Source organism: Dermacentor andersoni, chromosome 1, assembly GCF_023375885.2.
Source record: "Dermacentor andersoni chromosome 1, qqDerAnde1_hic_scaffold, whole genome shotgun sequence".
NCBI lineage: Eukaryota > Metazoa > Arthropoda > Arachnida > Ixodida > Ixodidae > Dermacentor > Dermacentor andersoni.
Window position 1 is genome coordinate 317430869 of NC_092814.1, and position 14192 is coordinate 317445060.

A 14192-nucleotide genomic window follows, 5' to 3' on the forward strand; every position below is an offset into this window, starting at 1 on the left:
TAATTCAGACGGTAAGGTATGCTGCTATTAATAGCCAGAACTATTTTATTCGTGGGTGGAAACCTCATTCATCTAACCAAGTAGTCACGCAATGTAACCTGCAGCGAACATTTTCAACGCTTGTCAAAGTATAACAGCACAGCTCCTATCGTAGCAGAACGGTACCCATGTGCACGCTGTTACGATCGTCGCGTATGTTTCATGGCTCCTAAACCGCAGCTTAGAAATAGTGGATAATATTGCAATAGGTCGCATTAGTGATAGGAACATTCGGAAATACACAATTGATCCCCGAGGCTGATTGTAGGCTCAAATATGCGCGCACGCATCGCGCTGCGTGTTCCGCCCACCTCAACGCCAGCAGAAATTCCGGCCATGACGCATTAAACCACTTCAGCACGTCTCACAGAACCGTTTACTATGTAGAAGACGCACGTCATACTAAACAGACCACACGGCCGCGAAAACAAACGCCAGCACCTACCGCCGGGCGTATACCTGCCATGCAAAAGACCGCTTTCACCCAAGCCAGTATGGCGCTGCTCATAGGCGGCGCCACTGCGTTCACAATATGGCGGCGCCTACGAAAAAACGGTCTATAGCCGGCGCGGATGCAACGGACGCCGGGGCTTCGTTCAAAGCGGCGGACATTTTGGCCCGTTCAGCGCCGCCGATACGCCTCCCCGCCAAGCGCGTCCAGGCGTGTTTCAGTGCCACGTGTCTTCGTGTGTGCGTGTGTGTGTGTGTGTGCCACGCTTGTCAAAGCGCAGCAGCCGGGGAGAGGAGCTCCCCAAGTGTGAAGCGAGGAGGTCTGATCGGCGCCGGCTCGGCGATGCGTCACTACACTCGTCTCAACATGTCTCTCAGCCTGTCCGGGCCCAGAGTCACGTGGTCTCAACCCGAGACGTTCCTTCTTGCCCTCAACTCCGAGAGTATAAGAGCAGCTGCCCCCGGACGCCGAGAGAGAGGCTCCGATTTCTTCTGTTGAGTTACGTGCTCTCCCGTCTCTCCACTTCGGTCGACCTGACCGCCCGCTCTTTTGCGATGTTAAAATAAACAAGTTGTTCTGTTACCAGTCGACTCATGCTTTGCCGGGACCTTCGGATGCTTCCAGTTGTGCCCCAGGCCGCCAGGCCAACGCTACCCTTGGGGCTTGCGACCCATTTGCAACAACGGGCGTCAGCACTGAGGTTCCAACAGCTGGTTTCCAGCGGTGAGATCGAGACAACGGAGGCCAGCAGCGAAGATATGCAGGTGACTGTATGCTGAGCAGCACAACGACCATCCGGGAGCAGTGCAACGAGCCCTGTGTGATGACTGGTTGCCTGCAGCGGAACGACTGCGCTGAATTCTTGGCTGCGAGGTTTGGTGAGTGCGGGACTTTCTTCTTCTGAGTTTTGCCAGGCTTTTGTTAGTGTCAGAAACAGAGCTGGTAATTGTGGTTGTCGTTGCTGCCGGGTTAGTTCGCGGCAAGACAATAGTAGGCAATAGAGAAAGCAGCATTCAGAGCAGCCATGGATTTGAAGTCGTTGCGCAAACCGATATTGCTGGAGCTTGCAAGAGAGTTGGGTCTGGATGTCTCAGACAAACTCAGAAAACCAGAACTGCTAAGGGCTATTCTTGAGTTAGAAGCTGAGGATGACGAGCTGTCGGAATGCCTTGAGACCATTGAGGAGAGGGAGACGGCAAAAAGACAGGAGCGCGAACGTAAAGAGCAAAAAGAGAAAGATGAGCGCGAACGTAAAGAACAGAAAGAGAAAGAGCGAGAGCAACAAGAGAAAGAAAAAGAGGAGCGCGACCGTCAACACGCTTTGGAAATGAAGCGTCTCGAGGTAGAGATGGAACGCGCTCGTAATGCAAGTCAGGCACACGGTGCAGGAGAACGAGTATTGTTCAAAATGACTGACCTGATGCGGCCGTTTAAGCTTGGAGAGGACATTGGTTTGTTCCTGGTTAACTTTGAGCGAACGTGCGAGAAGCAGGGGTTCTCTCGGGAAACGTGGCCACAGCGCTTGCTCACTTTGTTACCCGGCGAGGCGGCCGACGTAGTCGCTCGCTTGGAGAGAGAGGAGGCAGAGGATTTCGACAAAGTGAAATCGAGTCTGCTAAAAAAGTACAGGCTGTCAGCGGAGGCGTTCCGTCGGAAGTTTCGGGAAAATGAGAAAGGCAAAAGTGAGTCATATACAGAGTTTGCCTACAGGCTTATGTCAAACATGCAGGAGTGGCTCAAAGAAGAGAAAGCGTTTGGTGACCACGAGAAAGTTCTGCAGTGTTTCGGGCTGGAACAGTTTTATAGTCGGTTACCTGAGAACGTGCGGTACTGGGTCTTGGATAGGCCAGACGTTAGTACGGTGGCTAGAGCCGCTGAGCTAGCCGAGGAGTTTGTGACGCGTCGGGCTCGCGGAGCTAAGGACGGTCAAAAGGGTGAATTTGGCTCCAAGTTTGAGAGGCCGAAGTTCACGCCCATGAGAGCAAAGGGGGACACACGTAGTGCGGATGCGAGTGAAAGCAGTCCGACCGAACGTAAGGAGACGGCGGCAACCGAAGCCGAACGCAGAAAGCGGTTCGAGGCGAGGCAAGCGCGCGTGTGTTATACGTGCCAGAAGCCGGGTCACTTTTCGGCGCAGTGTCCAGAAACAAAAACAAAAGTCGTGTTTTTTCATTATGCAGCACTGACGAGAACATGAAGCTTCTCGAGCCTTACATGCGAGACCTCCTCGTGAACGGGAAAGAGTGCCGAGTGCTTCGCGATTCCGCAGCTACAATGGATGTAGTTCACCCCTCTTACGTAGAACCCGATATGTTCACGGGCGAGTGCGCATGGATCAAGCAAGCAGTGGAAGCTCATAGCGTGTGTCTGCCCGTAGCAAAAGTGCTTATTGAAGGACCTTTCGGAGCGCTTGAGACGGAGGCCGCAGTGTCATCTATGCTGCCCCCCCCAGTACCCGTACCTATTTTCGAACAGGTCCGATCACCTCCTGCGCGAGAAGGGGCTTTTGTTTGGTGAGGCTAGCGTTCAGGCCTTAACCAGATCGAAGGTTCGGGAGCTCGCTGCAAAGGCGGTAGTTGCGGGGCCGACGTTGTCGAACAGTGAGAAAGGGTCAGAGGCGCAGCAAGCTGATATTCAGAGCACGCCCGAACTGAATAAAATTGAGCCTGTAGCGTTAAAGGCACCAGATACTGGAGAGGAAATTCCCGATGCGGGAAAGTTAGAAGAGCTATCTGCAGATTTGCTCATCGCGCCTACGTCAGACGGACTTAATAGGTTGCTAAAAGTCAGCCGGGCGGCTTTGATAGCCGAGCAAAAGAAGGATGGCAGCCTAGAAAACATACGCTGCATTGTCAGGGAAGGTATCGCCAAGAAAAATGCTCGCTTTGTGGAAAGAGGTGGGGTCCTGTACCGGAAGTATCTAGACCGCAGGGGAGTGGAGTTCGATCAGCTGATCGTGCCTCAATGCTATCGTCAGGATCTGTTGCGCTTGTCGCATGGGGGTTCGTGGTCCGGACACCTAGGAGTTAAGAAAACTAAGGACCGTCTCTTGCAAGAGTACTATTGGCCAGGGTGTTTTCGGGACGCAGACCACTTTGTGAAGACATGCGACACCTGTCAGCGGGTGGGCAAACCAGGGGACAAATCGAGGGCGCCGTTGAAGTTGGTACCTATCATTACGGAGCCTTTTAGACGGCTCGTTATTGATACAGTGGGACCTCTGCCGGTAACAGCCACGGGGTACAGACACATTTTGACTGTGATCTGCCCAGCGACAAAGTTCCCTGAAGCAGTGCCGCTTAAAGAACTCAGCTCAGTTGAGATAGTCAATGCACTACTGTCCATATTTGCGCGAGTTGGTTTTCCTGCGGAAATCCAGTCAGATCAGGGCACGGTGTTTACGAGCGCTTTGACGACAGCCTTTCTCGAAAGGTGCGGGGTAAAGCTGTTACACAGCTCAGTGCACCACCCCCAGTCGAATTCCGTTGAGAAGCTCCACTCCGTCATGAAGCGCGTGTTGAGAGCATTGTGTTTTGAACATCAAACTGACTGGGAGCTGTGTCTGCCTGGGGTGATGTTTGCATTGAGGACCGCGCCGCATGCGGCTACGGGGTTTTCGCCAGCTGAGCTAGTGTACGGTCGCTCGCTGCGGTCTCCGCTTCGCATGCTTCGAGACGGATCACTGCCCTCTCCAATGGCTGCAGTCTATCTCTTCCACAAATGGCCGCCTCCTGCGCTGGAGCCTCGCTTTGCAACAATATTCCTCTGAGGTGCGTTACAAAAAGGGGAGTCTCAACGGTAACGCCGATGGCTTAAGTCGAGGCCCCTAACGTAAGAATCAGCCTCAAAGTTATTTGTTACTGATGTTTTTCTTCCTGAGGCAGGATTTTTAACATATTGCTTTTGTGTAGTGTTTCAAAGTGATGATGTGCTTTCTAGTGCAATTTTTCGATTTGTGGACGCGTTCTGAGTGCTGCTAGACTACTGTAAGAAGCTAGGCAGTGGTATAAAGGGGGAAGGAGCCTGGCAGGACTTGGTGAGGGTTGTTTCGTGCTTGCTGACTGAGCGGTTGAGTTTCGGCGTAGTTCTAACGCTTGCCGGGAACGAGAACAAAAATGTCAACTCTCCCGAAGTCACTTTGCAGTGTCCTGTGTGAACCTGAACGAGAGAACGAGGCCTTCTCTGTGCGCTGCGCTCAAGAAACGCCGAAGGACGACCGACTTCGGTTATGAGCATCATCAAGCGACATCCCTCCGGACAGCGGATGCAGTCCCCTGACCATCGGGATCTCCTTCCCCCGGCGGGGCGGTCTGTTACGTTTCGCCTACGACGCGCGGTATAGCCGGCGCGGATGCAACGGACGCCGGGGCTTCGTTCAAAGCGGCGGACATTTTGGCCCGTTCAGCGCCGCCGATACGCCTCCCCGCCAAGCGCGTCCAGGCGTGTTTCAGTGCCACGTGTCTTCGTGTGTGCGTGTGTGTGTGTGTGCCACGCTTGTCAAAGCGCAGCAGCCGGGGAGAGGAGCTCCCCAAGTGTGAAGCGAGGAGGTCTGATCGGCGCCGGCTCGGCGATGCGTCACTACACTCGTCTCAACATGTCTCTCAGCCTGTCCGGGCCCAGAGTCACGTGGTCTCAACCCGAGACGTTCCTTCTTGCCCTCAACTCCGAGAGTATAAGAGCAGCTGCCCCCGGACGCCGAGAGAGAGGCTCCGATTTCTTCTGTTGAGTTACGTGCTCTCCCGTCTCTCCACTTCGGTCGACCTGACCGCCCGCTCTTTTGCGATGTTAAAATAAACAAGTTGTTCTGTTACCAGTCGACTCATGCTTTGCCGGGACCTTCGGATGCTTCCAGTTGTGCCCCAGGCCGCCAGGCCAACGCTACCCTTGGGGCTTGCGACCCATTTGCAACAACGGGCGTCAGCGCTGAGATTCCAACAAGGCTGACACCGGGCTCCGTTGCGTACGTCCGGCACCGCAGCACCGAGAAGTAGCCTACCATGCTGCGCGCCTTCAAAGGCAGCCACTACCTATTAAGTGCTTTCAAATGTGAAGCAGGTACCCAAGGCAGGAAAGCCTCACCACTTAATCAGAACCGCAGTGCAGGTGGGACTTTAAACTTTCTTTTTCAGCTCGCTTCGGCGGTTCCGAAGCAGCCGACACGGCCACTGTGTCCACGTGATCCCCCATACGACGTCATGCCGATGGTCACGCCGATGGTAGTGGTTGAGCTCACCCCCAATGGGCGGCTTGCGCTTGAGGTATAGTAACGGCACCTGGTGGCGGCGCGCGAAACGTTATCTGGGTAGTACCCAGGCTTGGGTACACTGCAAAAAATTTCCGTAAAATAACGTAGAAAACATACGTAAAAAATACAGGCAGTGTCATGTTTTATGAAAAACGGAGGGATTCTACGTAGAAACAACGGACGACACTTCTGTTTTGTCGAAAACGGAGGAAACATACGTTAAAAAGAAAAAAAAACGTGTTTATCGTCCGTATTTCCAAAAACGGAGAATTTCCGTAAATTGTGGCGGGCAGCGCGCACTGAGAGTGAAAACTGCAGGTATCCGCATGTCTCTTTGAGGCGATGACTGTTATCTTAAATAGAACTCCGAAAATATTGTGCGGTCGAGGTGAGGCGCTCATTATCACGCGTACTCACTAGCTAGTACTCATTAGCTGTCTAGCGGTAACACAAGTTCGGACTGCGCAAGCGGAAGGTGGCGACACTGGCGACACTTCACTCGGTTCGCTGCAGGCCCCGCACACTCTCAAGTTCAACAAATGGCCACAGAGGGCGAAAAAATCGACCGCGCGCTGCTGCTAACAAAGCCAGCATAGTAATATCACTTCGGGATGCTTACGTTAGTTTGAACATTTTCCGCTGGAGGCGCCGTAATAAGCGCAATTTTTTTTTTTTGCAAACTTTCTCCTACAATTACCGAAGTACGTTTATTACATGAAAAAGAGGGCGAAATTATCATTGCTAATTTGATATTGTATTCTTTGTAAGTAAGTTTATTGTTTCTTTGTCATTATAAACGCAAATAGCGTTCAGCATCATCGATCTTTCACGTGACCTCTGGCCTGGATTTAAAATTTTTACCGGTATTTTCGAGTGCATGGCGGCACGGATTCATGTTCGTGCGCTCAGGCTGGTTGCTTCTTTTTCGCTAAAACTAGTTTATTGCGCTTCGATGTCACGCGTTATTTAACCTGGGGTGAAGTGACGTGTTTGCAAGCGGACATGTAAGCCCGAAAGTTGGGTATCAATCGTGAGCCATTCGGAACACGTCTGCATCGAAACGGGAGCTGGATTCTGGTGCGGCTGACAACGGCAATAACGGTGAGTCGTTTAACACCGCTGCTTGAATCGTTATATAATATTCGTCTCATTAACTTACAGGCGGAGACAAGTTAACGAACTAGATCCTGCACAGCATATGGCAGTCGGGATCCTCCGTTGCTGTTTCCTAAATAAATCGTTACTTGCGAGGCTGTCGTTATACACACACAATCGGGAAAGAAAGAGCGATATCGGAACGCGCGCCTCATTTTTCATCTTACTGTAGCCGTGGCCATAGGTGACTGGGTAGCCTTAACAATATACATATAAAACTTATTTTCGAGTCCGCCGGCAACTTTTTTCGTCCACAAAATCGAATAATCCTTTGGTAAAATGATGTGAAAGTACAGAATTTAATGTATTAAACAGTTGCAAGCGTGATAATTCACTCATATTTCGTACTTGTTGGTTCCAAATGTTCTTGCTGTTCAGTTTGGTTTACCGTAGGGCATTTATTTTTGCATTTATTTGCAGTGCATCACGTTCGTGCAGAAAAATAATGCATCAGTTCTAATAGCTTCATGACTTTCATGTATTTGCTTGTGGAACCAGCAGTGTGATCTCTTCCAGTGTATAAATGAACGCACGAATGTTCTCATTTGTGATCTTAATAATACTTAAACTGTTTACATGCATTGTATAGTTAGGCAGGCATAAATTTATGGACAATAGCAATATTTATTTAACGTGCTGCTTAAGCGCCCTAGAACAGACAGGGTATATTTGCATGTGTTCTGTAGTCGCAAACCATTACAATATATATGTCACACCTTTTTGCATTTCATATGGCAAAATTGTGCTTTTTTCAATTTCTGATTCAGTCAAAATTTCTGTTCCAGACATGCAGTAATGAGGATGGCACCAGTATAAAGCAACACACTCCACACACTAAACAGAAGCTGCTGCCTGCTACAACAAGGCCATTGTGTGGACATTGGCTGCTACTACAAGGTAAACAACATGTGGTTCAGAAATAAGTATGCCTGATATATGCTGTATTGTCTTGCTAGTCTTGAGATACATGTCATTTGTTTGCAGCAGAAATGAATGTTTGCTCATGTTTATGGTTCAGTATAATTGGTTCGAACATAAAAGAAAACACACGAGTTTGGCTAATCTGTGCTGTATCTCATGTGTCACCATTCTGCCCCAACAGAGTCCATGCCAAGCATACCTTGGTCATCACAGGAGCTCCTATCCACACCAACAGAAAGGGGCTGGAGCTGAATTTGCAAGGCTTTTACACCACGAACAAAGAAGTGCATGCAGAAGAATTTACATGAGATATCAAGTCTGCAGAGCACTGTGTCAAGACTGAAAAGAGCTTCAGCCACCATTCCACCAGCGCGGACAAATTGGCTGAGTCATCCAGGTAACTCAAAAAGGACTTTATGGAAATTCTTCGTCTTCAGATGCGCCTGCAACTTCTGATCAAGCGCGGACGACGCTGGCCAAAAGAGTTCCATCAGTTTGCCCTTAATCAGCTTCCGGGCCATGTCAATTCCATTTGTGCCAAGTGTAATTTTTCTTGTATAAATGCAAGCTTTTTCATTGCCCATTCTCGTTAGAGATCATTCATCCTCATCCAAACATAAAGGTCAACCGATTCTTCGCTGATACTTAACACCAGTCACTGTCTAGTAGCATAACATATCTGTAGCAGTACCTTTTAGTGCATGTTGTCATGCACAATTCCTCTCCTGAAATAGCTGATGCAACATCGACATGTTTCTTGCATTAACCTACGCACTATTTGCTATGCACCATTTTACTTTTCTTGATGTTTTTGGCCTTCAATGCTTGCAGAGCAGGGTGGCTTCTCTCTTGAATGCAAGCTTTCTCATTTTACATATTCCTAGTCGCGTTGATGGTTGCTCTTCTTCCTCGATAGCCTGGGTCTTTGCGCAAGCTACACTGAATGATAGATTGCAGAATCTGGTTTTGGTGCCCCACTTGGTTGTGGTCGCCGTGTTACATTTCTCGGATGTGGGGGCCTGCTCAGTTACATTGGTAAGCAGTCCCTCGAGGTAAGCATTTGCTCCTGCAGTCCGCACAGCGACATGGACTCCCAGTGTACACACACCATAACTGGTGCTCCCCGTTCATTTTTTCCTGCTGCAGCCATGGGCAAATTGTGCTTGTGGCCTACCTCGGCCATGATTTGCTCAAAACTGAGACCAGCATATGTGCTTACATGGTTCGAAGTGTATGAAGTTGATAGCCGTACGGGGGGAAATGCCTGCAAAAATGGCTGCCAAAGGTGATGCCCACGAAAGCGACTTGTCCATATTGAGACAAAGTGGGACACCAAATGTGAGCCACACATTAGTGGCCCTCGACAGAAAAGAAACATGCAGGTTGGAAAGGAGTTAATGCTAAAATGTCGGATAGTCCATTTCGCTGTGTTGGTTGCGTCACCTGATTGCTTCGCAATGGAAGTTGCTCATCTTCAACGGCTACTGTCGTTTCAAACAGGTGCGACGCTCTGTCCAATCTGTTTGTACTGCTGTTTGTCGCTCGTTACCAGACCACCACATATGACGAAGGCAAGCATTATGCCTGTAAGTAGGCGGCTGAATGTATCCTAAGAGACCCGTGTATGTGAATGCTCACTGTTGCCATATGGTTTGTAGCCAATGTATAATGTATTCTCTGAACACTATGTTGTGAATGATTGCCGTTTATTTTTGCTGTTATCTCACTTGGTTACGGTCGCCGTATTATGCTTATCGGATGTGGGGGCCTGGTCAGTTGCATTGGAAAACAGTCTCTCGAGGTAAGCATTTGCTCCTGCCGTCCGCACAGCGACATAGACTCCCAATTTACACACCATGATTCGTGCTCCCCGTTCAGCCTTTCCTGCTGCAGCCATGTGCAAATTGTGCCTGCGGCCTTTCTCAGTCGCAATTAAGCAGGAACGGAGACAAGCATACGTGCTTACATGGTCCAACGTTTTTGAAGTTCATAGCCACATGGGTGGAAAGGCCCGCATAAATGGCTGCCGAAGGTGATGCCCACGAAAGCGACTTGTCCATATTGAGACAAAGTGGCACGCCAAATGTGAGCCACACATTAGTGGCCCTCGACAGAAAAGAAACATGCAGGTTGGAAAGGAGTTAACGTTAAAATGCCGGATAGTCCATTTCGCTGTGTTGGTTGTGGCAGCAGATGCCTGCATCACCTGATTTCTTCGCAATGGAAGTTGCTCATCTTCAACGGCAACTGTCGGTTCAAACAGGTGCGACGCTCTGTCCAATCTGTTTGCACTGCTGTTTGTCGCTCGTTACCAGACCACCACATGCGACGAAGGCAAGCATTATGCCTGTAAGTAGGCGGCTGAATGTATCCTAAGAGACCCGTGTATGTGAATGCTCACTGTTGCCATATGGTTTGTAGCCAATGTATAACGTATTCTCTGAACACTATGTGGTGAATGATTGCCGTTTATTTTTGCTGTTATCTCACTTGGTTACGGTCGCCGTGTTATGCTTATCGGATGTGGCGGCCTGGTCAGTTGCACTGGAAAGCAGTTTCTCGAAGTAAGCATTTGCTCCTGCAATCTGCACAGCGACATAGACTCCCAATTTACACACCGTGATTCGTGCTCCCCGTTCACGTTCAGCCTTTCCTACTGCAGCCATGGGCAAATTGTGCCTGTTGCCTTTCTCGGCCGCGATTAAGCACGAACGGAGACCGGCATACGTGCTTACATGGTCCGACGTGTGTGAAGTTGGGTGCAAAGGCCCGCAAAAATGGCTGATGAAGGTGATGCCCACGAAAGCGACTTGTCCATATTGAGACAATGTGGGAGACCAAGTGCGAGCCACACATTAGCGGCCTCCGAAAGAAAAGTAACGTGGAGGTTGGAAAGGAGTTAAGGCTAAAATGCCGGGTAGTTCATGTCGCTGTGTTGGCTGCGGCAGCAGATGCCTGGTTCACCCGATTGTTTCGCAGTGCAAGTTGCTCATCTTTAACGGCGACTGCCGCTGCAAACAGGCGGGACACTGACCAATCTGCATGAGCCGCTGGTTGTCGCTCGTTACTAGACCGCCATGTGTGACGACGACGGTGAGCCGTTTACGAGCTCGCGTCAAAGATTCCAGTGTATCTCGACATACAAATTTTATTTCTGCTATTGCACGAGAATGTACATACACTGCTTGTCTTCTGCCAATAAAGTCGCACGTTCTGTTCACTCACTTGTGGTTTGTTTGTATGGGCGTCAGTAGAGGCTCTTTGGTCTCCTGGCAATTAGAACGCACCGGCTACGCGGCAGCCGAGGCGAGTACGGCGCGTACGAGCGGATACAAGCGTACACCACCGGCAAAAAGCGGCCATATTGAATAATGCTCTAAAAAAAAAGAAAATGCGCATTTCCGCTTTCTGTTTTAGCAGCGTCATCTGGCGTCCACCTAGGTAAGTTCCATGCGCTGCCGCTGCTTATTTTCGAACCACTGCGGAAGGTACAGTTTCCCTTCTCTAAAGTTGTTCTTTATTCTATGGTTCGCTGCTGCTGTGCTCATCAGGTTCTCCGAGTTTTTTCAGCGCCGTGTGACCCGTCTTTTGTCAAGTGCCTCGTCGCTGGACTTCTGATTTAAAACCAGGTAAGCTTTATTTTACTACTTCTGTCAGTGATCTTATGCACAGCAGTTGTAAGCCACACGGGAAAGCGCGAAATGCCCATAACTGTTGCGAGTCGGGCAGAGTCGTACGTGCGAGCCCTATAAAGAATTCCGTTGGCGAGGGTAAAGAGCTCACGCGTTCGATGTTTTCAGCGCTTATGGGACATATATAGACTGACACCAAAGCAGCTCCGGAAAACGAATGTGGCAACAACTGTCGTTTAGCTGCGTGCGCATCTGACAACACTCTGGGTTGGCCTTTGTTGCTGTGAAGCTAGGACTACAACCTCATTTCTTTCGCCCATTCAAAGGCATGATACTTTGTGCTTGCGTTTCGTATGTATGCCGTGTTGACTATTTTCTTAAGTTGCGAACTGCGAGAAAATTTACTGTCAGCGGTAGCGCGCGTCAGAAGAAAATGACACGTGGTTTGCACTTGTTCTCGCGGCCCTTCACAGCATTACACAGCTGTCGTGCAGTGAAGCCATTATGGAATGCATGTAAGACCCTTGCTCCAGAAACTTTATATGTAGCGTCGTGTAAGCTGCACAGTCTCAGCGCTTCAAATTAACTTATTTTTACTTATATATGGTGCGGCACCTGCAAAGCACGCGAAGGAGCAGTGTGAAGGCATTACGCTCTTCCGTCACGTCACGCGAGTCCGTGGGTTTACTTGTTAAATATCGGTGTCACACTGTCACTTGATCGCGATCGGGCCCCATCCGGATCGAATTTCTCGATTGCGATCGACAACGATCACTGCTACGCGGCCCAACGATCCGGATCCAGTGTGGGCGAGCTCAAGCGCACCAGTTGCCCTAAGCGGGTCCAAAGAACTTATGAAATTTGTATAAAATAGCAATATAAAACTCGTTTTCTTTTTTCTCAAGAAAAAATCATTTCGTTTGTCGTAGTGGGTAAGGAGGTTAGCTGATCGTCTGCGTCTCTCAGAACTACATGGTCGTTAACCTGCGATCGCGATGTGCGGTTCGCGAATTGCCTGCATCCATATCGAGCTCTATAAGGATCGGTTCCTATCGCGATCGAAAGTGACCGTGCGACACCGGTGCTAAAGCTGACAATGTACTTCAGGATGTGCGTACAGATCTATTAGCGGTTTATGTTCAGACTCATTCCTTTGCTGATGTTCATTTTGTGTGCAGCAGATGCGGCCTTCACATATCCTCAAAATGTGAACTTGTATCTTAATTAATGGCAGACAACATATAGACTGCGTCGGTTTAATCGTAATGCCCCATTTTTGTGAATGAATATGGCCAGATCATGTAATGATCGCATTTGATGGTATTTGCAGGAATATGTTTCTGCTTTGAAAAACCAAAGCACTATTAGAATGAAATGAAAGAAAATTAACATTAGCTGACATGCACACAAACCATCAGAACGAATATGCTAGTGTGGATTCCATTATAGTACAATGGAAGCAATGTTATATTATTGAATAGTTCTGAAAAAAAGAAGTGGACACAAGGAAAAGCATGTACTTTAGATTAGAAGTAATTGTTTGGTCTTTATTGCAGCTGTAGCACCAATGAAGAATGGCTGCTTGCCGCATTTGTGCACAGACTTTTGCAACACTGGTGGACTACTTCGAGCACTACCGTTATCACAGCAGTGTGCTCGGTGGTGCCCTTTGCCCTCGTGACCCATGCTGTGCTTTGTTTAAAAACTATGAAAGCCTGCGAAGCCACGTCTTCAGGCATCACAGGAAACAACGCAACAAACAGGATCATCCTGCATTTGTCTGCTCTGTGCCCTCATGTGGGGCAAGTGAGTCTACCCGCAGCGAGTTCATTTGCCATGTTGCTGCACATTTGGATAGAGGAATAGATGCTGTCATGTGCCCTTTTGTGGGATGTTCTAGTGTTTTGAGGTCAGCAGGGTCATTCAGGACACATGTGTCAAGGTACCATCGTGACACTACGGCAACACAGCTGTTACCTGTGCCAGATGTTGACTTCGAAGTCGAACCAGCTACTCCAGATGGGGAACATACTCGTGCGCCGATTCTTGATGTTGGGGGCACCTGTGAAACAGGCTCTAATGGTAGTAGCCAATTGGAGCACAATCCTTTTACTGACAATTTTGCACTTTTTCTTTTAAAGCTTGAGTCTCAGCATCATGTGCCAGCAAGCACAGTGCAGTACATTGTTAAGGAGCTGCAGAATCTTCACAATCTAAACAAAAACATGTCATTGCATGAGGTTGCCAAGACAGTTTCCACTGACACACTTTCTTCAATACGTTCTGCATTTTGTAGAGATGCCTTTGAAGGTGCATCTTCTGTACTGAGATCTTCGTACTCCCGTCATAAATATTATAAAAAAAGGTTTTTTTTCGTGGCACCAGTGGAAATAACTTTAGGCATGAACAAGCAAAATGTCACATCTACTTACCACTATGTGCCAGTTGAGCATCTGATACATTTCCTTGTCTCTTGCTCTCCTAGTAGTCAGCAAACATCAGGAGACTACTACCAAGATTACATTTTCTGCCCACCTTTCAGACAATCCACAGAGAATGTGATACACCTAATTTTGTATCAGGATGAATTTGAAATAGTAAATCCATTAGGCTCGTCAAAGGGCAATTTCAAGCTACTTGCAGTGTACATGACACTTGGAAATTTGCCGCTGCATTGCAGATCGCGGGTTGAAAGCATGCAATTGGTCTTGCTTTGCCGCCAGAAGGACGTGAAAGAGTTTGGTCTTGA

General features: G+C 48.9%; 1 long non-coding RNA gene across 1 annotated transcript; it reads left to right on the forward strand.

Annotated features, from left to right (window-relative positions):
• The first annotated feature begins 6640 nt into the window (after window positions 1-6640).
• LOC129380893 (uncharacterized) lies at window positions 6641-8566 on the forward strand. The gene is made up of 3 exons (XR_008609092.2): window positions 6641-6836; window positions 7676-7787; window positions 7993-8566. It is a non-coding gene; the product is annotated as an uncharacterized lncRNA (long non-coding RNA).
• The last annotated feature ends 5626 nt before the right edge of the window (window positions 8567-14192 follow it).